Source organism: Panthera pardus, unplaced genomic scaffold, assembly GCF_024362965.1.
Source record: "Panthera pardus isolate Hobbes unplaced genomic scaffold, ASM2436296v1 HiC_scaffold_6, whole genome shotgun sequence".
In the NCBI taxonomy this organism is placed as follows: domain Eukaryota; kingdom Metazoa; phylum Chordata; class Mammalia; order Carnivora; family Felidae; genus Panthera; species Panthera pardus.
In genome coordinates, this window is record NW_026526991.1 from 63,317,549 (window position 1) to 63,330,542 (window position 12,994).

Below are 12,994 nucleotides of genomic sequence, written 5' to 3' on the forward strand. Positions count from 1 at the left end.
AATACCCTAAACAGTAAGGACAATTGTTTATTATGTTACCAAACAAGAAGTCCCAAGGTGAGGCTGTTGATTAATTCAGTGACTCAACAATGTTATCAAAGGCTTGGTTCCTTCCTTCCTTCTGATTTGTTTGTTTCTTCTTCCTTTCTTTCTGTCTCTCACCAATTTGATTGAAATATAATTTACATGTGGCAGAATGCACACATTTTAAAAGTACAGTCTGGTGAGCGTTGATGAATGAACAGCTGGTAGCCACCATTCCAATCAAGATATAAAACACTGAGGGGCCACCTGACTGGCTCAGTCGAAAGAGCATGGGACTCATGATCCTGGGGTCATGAGTTCGAGCCCCACATTGGGTGTAGAGATTACTTAAATATGTAAAGCTTTAGAAAAAAGAAAAGAAAAAGAAAAAAGATATAGAACACTGGCATCATTCCAGAAAGTTCTCTAGTGTCTGTATGTGCAATCCCCCCCTCATCCCCTGCCACAGGTAACCACTGATTCAATTTCTACTTCAGGAGATCAGGTTTGCACATTCTAGGCCTTCCTGTGAATGGAATCATATTGTATATACTCTTGTGTCTGTCTTTTTTTGCTTCAGGCAATGTTTTTGAAATTCACCTGTTTTGTGGTCTGTATCAGTAGTTGATTTCTGTTGCCAGGCAGGATTCCATTCTGTGAGCATTCTGCTACATTGCTTTCTCATTTCTCTGCCACCCTTATCACGTTGTTTATGTCCTTGTACCCTGACTTCTCTTAAAGTCACAAGATGGCTGCTGCAGTTCTGGACATCACATGCAGACAATAACATTCAGAGGCAAAGAAAAACGGTTTTTCTCCTTCAGCCTCTGAAAAACCTTTCCAGAAGTCTCCTCACAAAAATCCCCTCGTGTGTCGTAGACCAAAATCATATTACATGTCCATTCTTAAGCCAAACACGGGCAGAAGGAATGGAATTCACACAGGTGTCTAAGACTAATCAAGACTCACCCCCTGGAGCTGGAGAGGGGCTCAGCCTCCCCTGAAGAACATGGCAGTCTACTCCCTGAGCAAAATCAAGGTTCTGTTCACAGTCAAGGAGGGCAATGGTTGTTGGTAAATAACTAATAGTGACTGCTTCATCTGCTTCTTCCTTATTAACAGAATTCAGATTTTGTTCAGGGATGCACCTCTCAAGGAACGTAACCCCATGCCCACCCCGCAAATAAATACTACATCAATCTACGTCAATCCTAGTAATCCTGTGCCCCTGACCAGGGGTTAGTTTAAGCATGAAGACAGCGGGAGACTCTGCTTGTGGACACCTACCATCCATTCTCCTCTCTTCTTCCTTAGTAATAAAGAGTCAAATCTTATTTAAGTGACACAGTGCCCAGCTAAAAAACGTTTTTAGCTTTTCTTGCAGCTAGATGTGGCCATGTGACCAACTTCTGACCAATAAGATGTAACTAGAAATGTTCTGTGGGATATCTGAGAAGGTTGCCTAAAGGAGCTGACTCTGTTGAGGAACAACCTTTTGTTCTTCTGCTTTTGCCCCTTCTGGTCTACAGTATAGATCTGATGGCTGGAACTCCAGCAGCCATTTGGGAACATGAGGCAAATCTGAGAATGAAATCCCAGGATATGGGTGGCACCTGAATTCCCGGTGACACTGAAACCATGGAGCCAGCACAACAGCACTGCATATCTTCAGACTTCTTTTATGAGAAAGAATAACCTTCAATATTATTTAAACTAGTCTTGAGTTTTGCTAACATATGCAACTAAACCTAATCCTGACTCACATAGGCAGTAACAATTTCAGGTCAATGAGACAAGGGGGAAATCTTCTGAATGTCTCTGAGAAAGGTTTCTTTGCTCTTAAAAGGATACACCCGAGAGGAATCGTTAGGTCCACACGGGATGATTGCTACCGTATCTGCCATTTTGTGATTTGAGGGGAACCATCCAGAGACACAGCCTTTATGCTAAAGGTGTTAGATGTGAAGATGGAAGGAACTTGGGTCCCTGAAGAAGGTGTTGAGTCTGAATTAATCAGCTCTGGAGCTACCATTTCTCCTTATTATGTAAAATATCACATTTGATCAATTCTAAAATGCACATTTGGTCACGTTTTTAACATTTCTGAAATCATTAGGCATCTTTCGATCAATAGCATTTTATTTTTTTTTTATTAAATTTTTTTTTAAACGTTTGTATTTATTTTTGAGACAGAGAGAGACAGAGCATGAACAGGGGAGGGTCAGAGAGAGGGAGACACAGAATCTGAAACAGGCTCCAGGCTCTGAGCTGTCAGCACAGAGCCCGACGCGGGGCTCGAACTCACGGAGCGCAAGATCATGACCTGAGCCGAAGTCGGCCTCTTAACTGACTGAGCCACCCAGGCGCCCCTCGATCAATAGCATTTTAATCTGCTGTCAGCCAGACAGCCGTTGTGCTCAGCTGTCCTTCCTGGGCATGTGCAAATTTTGGTGACTTCCCTGATGTCCGGACAAGACAATGACAATCCTATGATGTTTTATTATTGTTTTATTATTCTTTTAATGTTTATTTATTTTTGAGACCGGGGGAGGGGCATAGAGCGAGAGGGAGACACAGAATCCAAAGCAGACTCCAGGCTCTGAGCTGTCAGCATAGAACCCGACGTGGGGCTTGAACTCACCAACTGTGTGATCATGACCTGAATCAAAGTCCGATGCTTGACTGACTGAGCCCCCCAGGCGCGCCAATCCTGTGATGTTTTAGTCCATAAGCCATTCAAGGACTTTTTGAGTCCTGAATGATACCTAGAAACTTTTATTGGGTATCTGACAAGATCATCTGCCAGCCATAAACACTTCTAGAATGGATGTCAGTGGCTTGGGAGGAAATCCTGGAGTGTGGTACTGGATGTGGTAGTCAATCTGCAAAATGGCCCCCCAACGATCCTCACCTCCTGCTACTCAAGCTCTTGTGTCGTTTCTTCCCACAGTGTTCTGGGCTGGTCTTTCTGACTAGGAGTATAGGGCAGAAATCACGCCATGTCTCTTCTGATATCAGCTTATAAAAAGGCTGTGGCTTCTGTATTGAATGCTTAATTGTGCTCTCTCTTGGATCACTTGTCAGTGAGGCCAGCTGCCATGTCATGAAGACAGGCAGCCTACTGAGGCCTATGTGGCGAGGAACTGCGGTATCCAGACAACACTCAGGTAGGAACTGAGATCTGCCGTGTCAATGAGCTTGGAAGTGGATTCTCCAGCCCCACGGGACTGCAGTCCCCTGCCAATAGCCTGACTGCTAGCTCAGGAGAGACCCTGAGCCAGAACCTCCCGGCTAAACCACTCCCGGATTCCTGACCCACAGAAACTGTAAGGTAATAAATGTTTGTGGGCCGCGTGGGTGGCTCAGTCGGTTAAGCATCGGACTCTTGATCGCAGCTCAGGCCTTGATCTCAGGGCATGAGTCCAAGCCCCGTGTGGAGCCTACTTTAAAAAAAAAAAAGGAGGGGATAAATGTATGCTGCTTTTAGCTGCTAAGATTTGGGGTAATTTTTTACACAGCGAGAGATAATTAATCCAGTGGAGCAGTTTTAAAGAAATGCTGTGTCACCAAAACTTGTGACGGCCCAGATGATGAGTCTATATGTGTAAAAACACAGACACCAATAGCTCCAAGATGAAAAGTGATTCTAGGAAACAGGCTCGGGATGTGATAAAGTTTAAAGAAAACCTTAGCCAATCTATTTCACCTGTGTTTTCCTTGTTCTGTAGGTGCGAGAGTAATTTATGTTAAAAAATATATGTTTCTGGGGCGCCTGGGTGGCTCAGTCAGTTAAGCACCTGACTTTGGCTCAGGTCGTGATCTCACAGTTTGAGCCCCGCATTGGGCTCTCGGCTGTCAGCACAGAGCCTGCTTCAGATCCTCTGTCCCCCTCTCTCTGCCCCTCTCTCTGCCTCTACCCTGCTGGAGCTCTCTCTTTCAAAACTAAATAAGCATTAATATATATATTATATATATATATAAATCTAAAAGAGTTTTCTAAATAAATCTAAAATAAAAGCTCAAAGTGATAAGAAATCCTTGTGTCAGTTTAATTGGCAGTGTTTTTTCTTTCTAATGGTATTTTTATAAAGTAACAGTGCTTTTTTTTGTTTATGTATTTTGGGGGGGGGGGCAGGAGAGAACACAAGCAGGGTAGGGGCAGAGAGAGAGAGGGAGAATCCCAAGCAGGCTCCAAGCTGTCAGTGCAGAGCCCAACGCAGGACTCTATCCCACAAACCGTGAGATCATGACCTGAGCTGAAATCAAGAGTTGGTTGCTTAATGGACTGAGCCACCCAGGTACCCTCGGTAATGGTGCTTCTTAACATCAATGGCATTTAAACTGGATGAAATGTGATCACACGTTTTCCTATTGCATAAACCACCGTGAGGGGAGTTTTCTGGTACTTGCAGCAAGGATTTGAATTCGCCAGAGTATAGGACTAGGGTTGAGGTGGTAAGAAGGAGGAAACAAGGATATGAGGGACAGCAGAAGAAGGTTGAGTCAGGGTTTGTGGTAAACTGCTCAAAAATATGTAGAGGAGAGGCACCTGGGTGGCTCAGTCGATTACCCATCTGACTCTTGATTCTGACTCAGGGCATGATCTCACAGTTCATGGGTTTGAGCCCTGCATCGGGCTCTGAGCTGACAGCACGGAGCCTGCTTGGATTTTCTGACTCCCTCTCTCTCTCTCTCTCTGCCCCTCCCCTGCTCACACTCTGTCTCTCTCTAAAAAATAAATAAATAAGCATAAAGAAAAATATGTACGGGAAACCCATGTTGCTCACTGCTCAAGCGTGTCACTCCTAAACCTCCAGTGCGTTATTAAAAGCCTGGAACCAATGTCACCCACGGCGCCTTAGCAATGGCTGGCTGCACTGGAAAGCCTGCATTTCCCAGACAAAAATGAAGAAATATGATCTGACAGGAGTTTTCCTGTATTTTAAATTTCATTTTCCCCCCAGAGCCTTTAGAGTTTTACAGCTTTAGGGCTCCTATAAAGGGAAATGGGCCTGTGGAAGAGAAATACTTCCCTGGGACATCAGTTGCCCCTCATCTCCCACAGGTGTGGCCAATTGTTGGGCAAATGTCCAGGGGCCCAAATCTAGACCGGACATGAGATCTAGACTGGGTTGGGGATCAGTCGGCGTCAGCATTAAGCCTGAATCATGATTCCACTTGTCTCACCAGCATTGTTTCATCCTTCCTCAAGAGAGCACCAGGAGGGAGTGGGTGTCAATCATCTACCCTCTTTACAGACTGGAAAGCTGTACCCAGTTCAGCTCACTGGGTAAAGGACAGGCCAGAATTTGAACTCAGGCCATCTGGCTCCAAAGCCAGTGCTCGTCTTAGCCAATGCGTGAAGGCATTTTAGATCTGTGGGGAATTTGGCAACCAGGGAAGCCCAAGCCCCTGATTTTACAGTTGAGAAAACAGGGGCTTTCCAGAGAGCAGGACCTGCCCGAGATCCACCGGGAGCGGGTGGCGGGGCAGGCCTGATTAGGCTTGTGGATCTGAGCTGGTAAAAGGAGGGGGCGGGGCTGTAGGCACAGAAGTACTGCCGTCCCCACCCTGCCCCCAATACAAAGTGCCCCTTCGTTCCATTTTGGGAACGGGTGCAACTTGCTGGGGGCGGGTGGGGAGCGCTCGGAAAACCACCAGCCTTCTTCATTCTCGGGATTCCCGAAGCAGCCATTTTCGGGGGAAGGAATGTTCGTCCAGCAGCCCCCAGGGGCGGGGCCCCTTTCCGGGCACCAGACAAGCCTGCTTTGTGCTCTCCACCCAGGGCCCCTCCCAGGCCGGCTGTCACTAGCCAGGCTTTCTGAGCATCTTACAGGGAGGGCTTCCAGGCCAGGTCACTAAGGGATGAAGCGAGTAGGAAAGGCGTGGGCCTTGTGGGAAGCACTGAAAGGCCAGTCTGGGAAGACTGCAGGGAGGAGGTATGAGGTCTGAGGTCCACCCAGAGGTCTGGACTAGTGGCTCCTCAAAGTTAAAAATACGCATTCCTGGGGCGCCTGGGTGGCTCAGTCGGTTTAAGTGCCCGACTTGGGCTCAGGTCACGATCTCACGGTTCATGGGTTCGAGCCCCACGTCGGGCTCTATGCTGACAGCTCAGAGCCTGGAGCCTGCTTTGGATTCTGTGTGTGTGTGTGTCTCTCTCTCATCCTCCCCTGCTCGTGCTCTGTCTCTTTCTCTTTCAAAAATAAATGAACATTAAAAAAACTTTTTTTAGTAAGCATTCCTAGCTTCCCATTACTAGAAATTTATCCTAAACAGACATGCACAAAGGTGGATGTTGTAAGTCTGTTCATCAAGCTTTTATTTGTGAAAACAACAACAACAAAATCCCACAACAAAAGAAACTTGTTAATTCTTGCATGTCCACAGGATGGAATATTAAGCTGTCATTAAAAATTATGTGGTATAGGGGCACCTGGCTGTCACGTGCAACATGTGACTCATGATCTTGGGGTTGTAAATTAAAGCCCCACACTGGGTGGAGAGATTACTTAAAATAAAATATTTAAGGGGCACCTGGCTGGCTCACTGGGTTGAACATCTAACTCTTGATTTTGGCTCAGGTCATGGTTGTGGGATGGCCGCACTCTGTGCTGACAGCATTGAGCCTGCTTGGGATTCTCTCTCTCTCAATCTCTCTCTCTTTCTCAAAATAAATTAATCAACATTAAAAAAAAAATTAAAAATAGAAGTAAAAAAAAAATAGAAGTTAAAAAATTACGTGTAATAAATTTATTTATAGATAGGAACAGATATTCAAAATATTTGTCTATTGAGAAAAGCAGATTACAAAATAGTGTAGAGACCTGTCTATATATACATATATTGGTATCTAGAATAATATCTGAACTGCTCCAGAGTCTAACCAGTGGTTATCTCTGGGTTGTGGGATTAAGGGTATATGCTTTTTTTTTAATTAAAAAAAAAAAAAAAGTTTGTTTATTTATTTATTTTTGAGAGACAGCGCGAGTGGCGGAGGGGCAGAGAGCCAGGACAGGATCCAAAGCGAAGCAGGCTCCAGGATGACAGTACAGAGCTCGATGCAAGGATTGAACTCACAAACTTTGTGATCATGACCTGAACCAAAGTCAGCCGCTTAGGTTTAACCCACTGAGCCACCCAGGCTCCACCTATTTGATTTTTTAAAAAACTTTTTGTTTTGTGTTTTTCTCCGTATGTTCTAATTTTTGTGAAAAGGTGTTTCAGTTGTGTAACACAAGCGTGGATGCGTGTGTGTGTGTGTGGACCACCGCTGCCTGCTGCTCTGGACTGGGCGTCCCCCACCAGAGAAGTTTCTGCAACATGGCTCCTGCCCTCCGAGGAGGGGGCAGAGACAGCTGTGGAAGCATCAGAACGAGAGCCGGAGCGCCAGACAGGCAACGTTTGAGCCTAATGACAATGGCAACCGCTCACCGAGCACCGCACAAAGTGCTTCTAACACACATTATCTTATTTGAATCCCACCACAACCCTCCCAGGTCGCATCATCCCGCTTTTACAGGCGAGGAGACAGGCTCCGGAAGGTGAAGTGGCCCCCCCTAGGGGCGGGAAAGTGGGGAGCCGCGTTTCGAGCCAAAGTCTCTGGTCTTCCGCCACCTTACCCCACCGCGCTCCCCTCGTGTCCATCCCGGCATCTTGCCTCTATTCGTCCACTGTCCTTCTCCTCCACTGACTGTGACTCTGTCTTGGTAGCACTGGGGTTTTATTCAAGGTCTCTCTTCCCAGAACTTAGGGTCCTTAGGCATCGGTACCCGCTCTCGGATGAATGAATGAACATCCAACCGGGCTGAAGAAGGTCATCCATGAGCCTGTTCTTTGCCGCCCCTTGTTTTTTTTTTTTTTAATTTAAATCCAAGTTAGTTAACAGATAGTGTAATACGTAGCCTGTGTCTTTGGATACTTGTATTGTCTGCCTTTATTTCCCTTTGGTTCTTTAATATTAGCAAAGCCTTTTGGAAAATGGCTGACAGCAAGGGTTGTCGTGGGAACAGCTCTCTGTCTGGATCTGAACCAAAATTTTAAAAAGGCAGAAACGCTCCCACTCCTTGTGACACACACAAGAGAAACTGGAGGCAGCCACCCTGGAGGCTGACTGATGGTGGCAGAGGAGGGGCCCTTGGTCAGCTTTCCTCCCTGCCTCGGGGAAAGGTTTGTATTGAGGACCAGTGCTTGGAAAGGATGGGGATTCCACACACTGAGCCACACTGAGCACACACCCTCCTGGACCCTGGACCCCAGAACCGTAGAGATGGAGAGTTCAAGGGATGGGCCAATCAAGGAAGGCATCCTGGAGGAGAGAACCAGGAGGTTTAGGAAGGGGAGGAGGCCAGGACAGAGGGGAGAAGAGCAGGGGACATGCCTGGGCAGTTAGTTGGGCGCTGGGTGATTTAAGTACAACCAGATGTGCTGGGAGTCTCCTGTCAGGCCCAGCCCCAGTGAGGGCAGGCAGAGTGGGGGTGGGGAGACCTCTGAGCCACTTGGATTTCCACTTCCCCATTCTGCCCTGGGTTTGTAAGCTTTAGGGAAAGGAGAAACCCAGTGGGAGTCCAGAGGAGATGGCACGTGAAAGATTGAGCCAGTCAGGCCTGGATTAGTCTTCTGCCTTTGAAGAAGGAGGGAAGGGCTCCTCTAGGAAGCAGGGTATTGGCTCAACTCCTGGAACCTAGGAAAAAGGATTGGGAGAGCTCTGGGGTAGGGGCTATCAGCTCTCCTGGGGGTGGGGGATAGCTAGGGAAGGCTTTACAGAAGAAGGAATATCTGAATTGGGTTTTGAAGGATGAATAGGATCTCCCCAGGCATAATAGGGGAAAAGATAACTCCAGCGAGAGAGACTCGGGTATTAAATTGGTGTGGATTCTTAGTGAAAGGTTCTGCAAGGCTGTATTATAAAGGTAAATGGGGAGATGATGGTTCAGCTTGGGGTGCTGGCCCAAAGTCTGTGCTGCGGGGTGGGGGGGGGGTGCTTCTGTTCACAGAACAAATGGTAGAGCCAGATATGTGATGAGGATTTAGAAGTGGCCACCAGGATCCCCAAGAGTTGGGCCCCTAAGGGAAAGGAGGGGATCGATGGCCAGCTCCTCCTCCTAAGTCTTGTGTGGTCGGGCACAGAGCTGTGTCTGCCCAGGACAGTTTTTCTGGTTCTTATGGAGGCTCTTTAAGAGCCCCTGGCCAGGGGTGCCTGGCTGGCTGAGTCGGTAAAGCGTGTGACTCTTGATCTCAGGGTTGTGAGTTCAAGTCCCACCTTGGGTGTAGAGATTACTGAAAAGAAAAAAAAAAAGAAAAAGCACCCCTGGCTGTGGCTGTGGTGGGGATTGGCCCCGGACTCACCGGGAAGGTAAATCTGGTATGAGCGCACAAACAGAGAGTAAGGGGCTGGAGCAGCATTGAGGAGGCACTGAGAGATGAATCTTAAAAGCCAAGGGGCTAGAAAGAGAAGATCTGGGGCCCCACAAAGGGGGGGGGGGAGCAGCCCCAGCCCTGGCTAGCAGGCAGCACTAAATGAGCTGGGTGTGGTGTTTCTGGGCGCACCCCAATCCCCCAGCCCCAGGACCAGCCCCAGGACGCACTTCCTTCCTTTCCAGCTTCTTAATGATTCCTGAGTGGCCCATGCAGAGGACCACAAAGAGAGCTCTCTCCGCCCTTTCCTCTTCCTCTCTTCCATTTCTTTCTCCCTTCCTCCCCCCCACCCCCATCCTTCCCCGGGGCCCTTTTCTTTCCTTCCTCCCCACCCCACCTGCTCCTCCCTCCCTCCCTCTTGGCTTTCCACATCTTCCCTCTAACTCTCCTCTCTCTCTTTGAAACTCTCAACGCTGGTTCTCCCGGGTCAGCTGGGTTAGTGTCCTTCATGTTTTCAGAAAGGCCTTGTTACAAGTCTGGACCCCGATGATCACACACTCGCACACGCCCTATGCATATACACATGCTCCGTATACACACACCCAAACATAGCACCTGCCTTCCCTGGGAGTGGGGTTGGGGGGGGGGGTGGGATTCTCCACTTTGAATGTGATACCAGCAAAAGGACTAGGAAAGAATGGAGGGCCCTCTGCAGAAGACAAGCATTACTGCCATCATCACCACTATTATTATCCAATCCACTGCTGCGCACTTGACCTACCCCTGAGCTGATCACAAGACCAGCCTGACTCCTGTCCGCAGCAGGGGGCTCTCAAGGGCACAGATCCCTTGACTAGGGACAGTCAGGAGAGGGGTGAGCAGAGAGTCCTCAGAGATTAGACCCCCAGCACCCTGCCCAGGAGAGCAGAGGCAGAGACATGATGAAGGGCCATTTGCTAGGATTGAGTATTTGTCAGCCCAGGAGGCTGGATGATGTATTAACAGGACTTTAATGAGCTTGGGAGGGGGAGCCACACTTCATTGCCTGAGCACTGGTGCAGGATGGGGGGCAGAGGGGTGAAGAGGCCAGCCGCACCCCCAACTGCTAACTAACCCCCTTAATGTGACCCATGCTAGTTTGCTCATCGGAAATAACTCAGCACCTCCAAGATGCGGAACACTCCCTCCTGGAGGCCAGTGAAGGCCTTCTCAGCATGCTGGCCAGTCCTACTATCTTACTGGGAAGGACTTCCCTAGGTCTAACCCTGTCCTTCCTACTAGCACTGGAGGGTTCTGGGGGAAGAGGGAGAACTGAACACTTGCTCCAGGGGAGCGCATTATCAGTTCTTTCCTCTGGCCTTACTACTGTCATCCGCCCCCACCCTGAAGCCTGGTGGAGAATGGCCCCCAGTGACACCCAGCCACAGTGCCCTGGCAATGCCAGGCTTGGCCTCCCGGCACTAGTCCTGCTGGTTGAGATCGCTCAGCTCCTGTGGACATTGGCTTCTCTCTTAACTCTTGCCTCTGACCCTTGGGGAACAGGACAGGTGGGGTGGAAATTCTACAGTGGATTCTAGATCCAGTTTTGCTGTGCGACCCCAAGAATGTCACTTCTCCAGGCTTCAGATGCTCCATCAGTAAAGAAGCACCCAACGAGTTTCTTCCACTTCTGTTACCCTGGGATTGTCCCTTCATCAGGGAGTTGAGCCCCCCCTAGGGTGGTGGCTGTGGCTCCCTTTATCCTGCTGGTCTGATTCTGAAGCCAGGGCTGCCCCATCATAGTGAGCCTTGACACATCTGTCCTTGGTGCCAGGCTGTGGTCCTGGGGGTGTGAAGTGGAGAGGAGGAGAGGATTCTGGGAGTGGAGAAGTTCCTCATCTTGGTGAGTTCCAGAACCTGCTTGGGTGCTAGTCTTGCCTCCACATGCGGGACACTGGGTACTCAGTATCTCCCCCAGGAAACGTATCCTGACCCTCCAATCTAAGCCCAGCTCCATCTCAGACAACCTCCTTGGGCGCTTTCGCTGCAGCCTCCCTTTTCCACCTGGACCAGCGCTAAAGCCCTGAGCCTGGGCCGGTAGAATCCTGGCCACCCTTGGACCAGGAGCTCCACGGGGACAGGGATGTGCCTCGGAGACTCTTCTCAGGTGTCTCCAGCGTCTAGCTCAAAGCTTGGCGCAGAGTCGGCGCACCCAGCCCTGAACGCCTTAGGCTACCTCTCCGCGGACCACAGGTCTGGAATCCATCCTCCCTCTTCGCCTTCCACCATTCAGCCTGCTTGGCCCAGCGTGAATGCCGCCTCCTTGGGGAAGCCCTCCAGTGAGCCCAGCCTTTTAGAACTCACACCCTCCCCTCCGCTGTCTAGGTCTAGGGCTTAACCACGGCCGCCACTCGGAGAGGCGGACTTGCGCGGCTGTGTGTGTCCCACCCTCTGCATCCTGGGCTGGGGCGGTCTCCTAAGCAGTAGGAGCTCAGTTCACCTGGGGGCGGGAGGATGAGAGCATGAGTCAACAAGGCTTTGGCCAAGGGGCTTAAGGCTGTACTGCGCGAGGGGGTCTAGGGAGGCAAGCTGACGGGGCGGGCCGGGCTGGCTGCCTTCCCCTTTAGCTGCCTTCCCCTTTGCCCTTCGACCCAGGAAGCCTCTCACACCCGGCGGACACGCTCGGTGGCCCCCACTCAATCCCGGCCTCCCCCCTCGGGGGACCGCTCCGCCACCCTCACCGGCCTGCCCGGCCTCCACCCCCACCCCAACTTCCCGCTCGACGGCCCGGGAGAGGCCGGGGCGCGCCGGAGAGTGGCGCAAGGACACTATCCACACCAAGGGTCATTTGCTCTTTTCTCCCCCTCTGTGGCTAATTTATTTTAGAGCTAGGGGAGGGAGGGGGCGGGGCCAAGCCGGGAGGGTTGAGAGGAGGGGCCGGGCGAGCCCAGGGGAGGTGGGGGCGGGGCGGGGGCGAGTTGGGGGAGGGCGGAGAAGGAGCCCGGGGTGGAGAGGGCCAGAGAAGGGGCGGGAGTTGGGGGGAAGGGAGGGGCATTAGGGGAGGGAGGAGCAGGGAAAGGGGAGGGGAGCAAAGGCCTGCGAGGGAGGGCGCTGGGGGCGGGCGAGGGGAGGCGGGGGGTGGGGGTGGGGGTCCTGCCTGCGGGGGGAGCCGGGGCGGCCCCTTGTCCGGCCACCCCCACTGCCCAGTCCCGCTCCCGGCCGCGGCGGCCGCAGCAGCCGCAGCAGTAGCGGCTCCAGGATGGTGAGCGCCGCTGCCCCCCAGCCCCGGCCTGTCGCCCCCGGCCCGCGCCCCGGCCCCGGGGCCGGACGCCCCCCCAGGCCGCGCACACTCACCTAGGACCCGGCCGGGATGCCGAGGTACGGGGCCGCGGGCCCGGGCGGGGGCAGACACGGGAGCGCGCGGGCGGGCCGGGGTCAGGGGGTGGTGACCGTTCGGTCGGGGTGTCCGGAGCTTTGTCCGCGGGCGCGGGGCAGTGTGAGGGCCAGAGAGGGCGGGGGCTGCGGGGCGCGGGGTTCAACTAGGCGAGGGTCGAAGGGCAAGGCCAGCCAGAGACCCGGGCGGGTGCGTGGGAGCCGAGGGTCACTTCCCGGGGGGAGGGGGAGGGCCGACAAGGGG

General features: G+C 51.3%; 1 protein-coding gene across 1 annotated transcript in view; it reads left to right on the top strand.

Annotated features, from left to right (window-relative positions):
- Positions 1 to 12,372: 12,372 nt before the first annotated feature.
- The window catches only part of FIGNL2 (fidgetin like 2), a 31,851-nt gene continuing 31,229 nt past the window's right edge, over positions 12,373 to 12,994 (top strand). The window contains exon 1 of the mRNA XM_019419412.2: positions 12,373 to 12,735. The gene's annotated coding sequence lies outside the window, so the exon portion shown is untranslated. The remainder of the gene's footprint in view (positions 12,736 to 12,994) is intronic.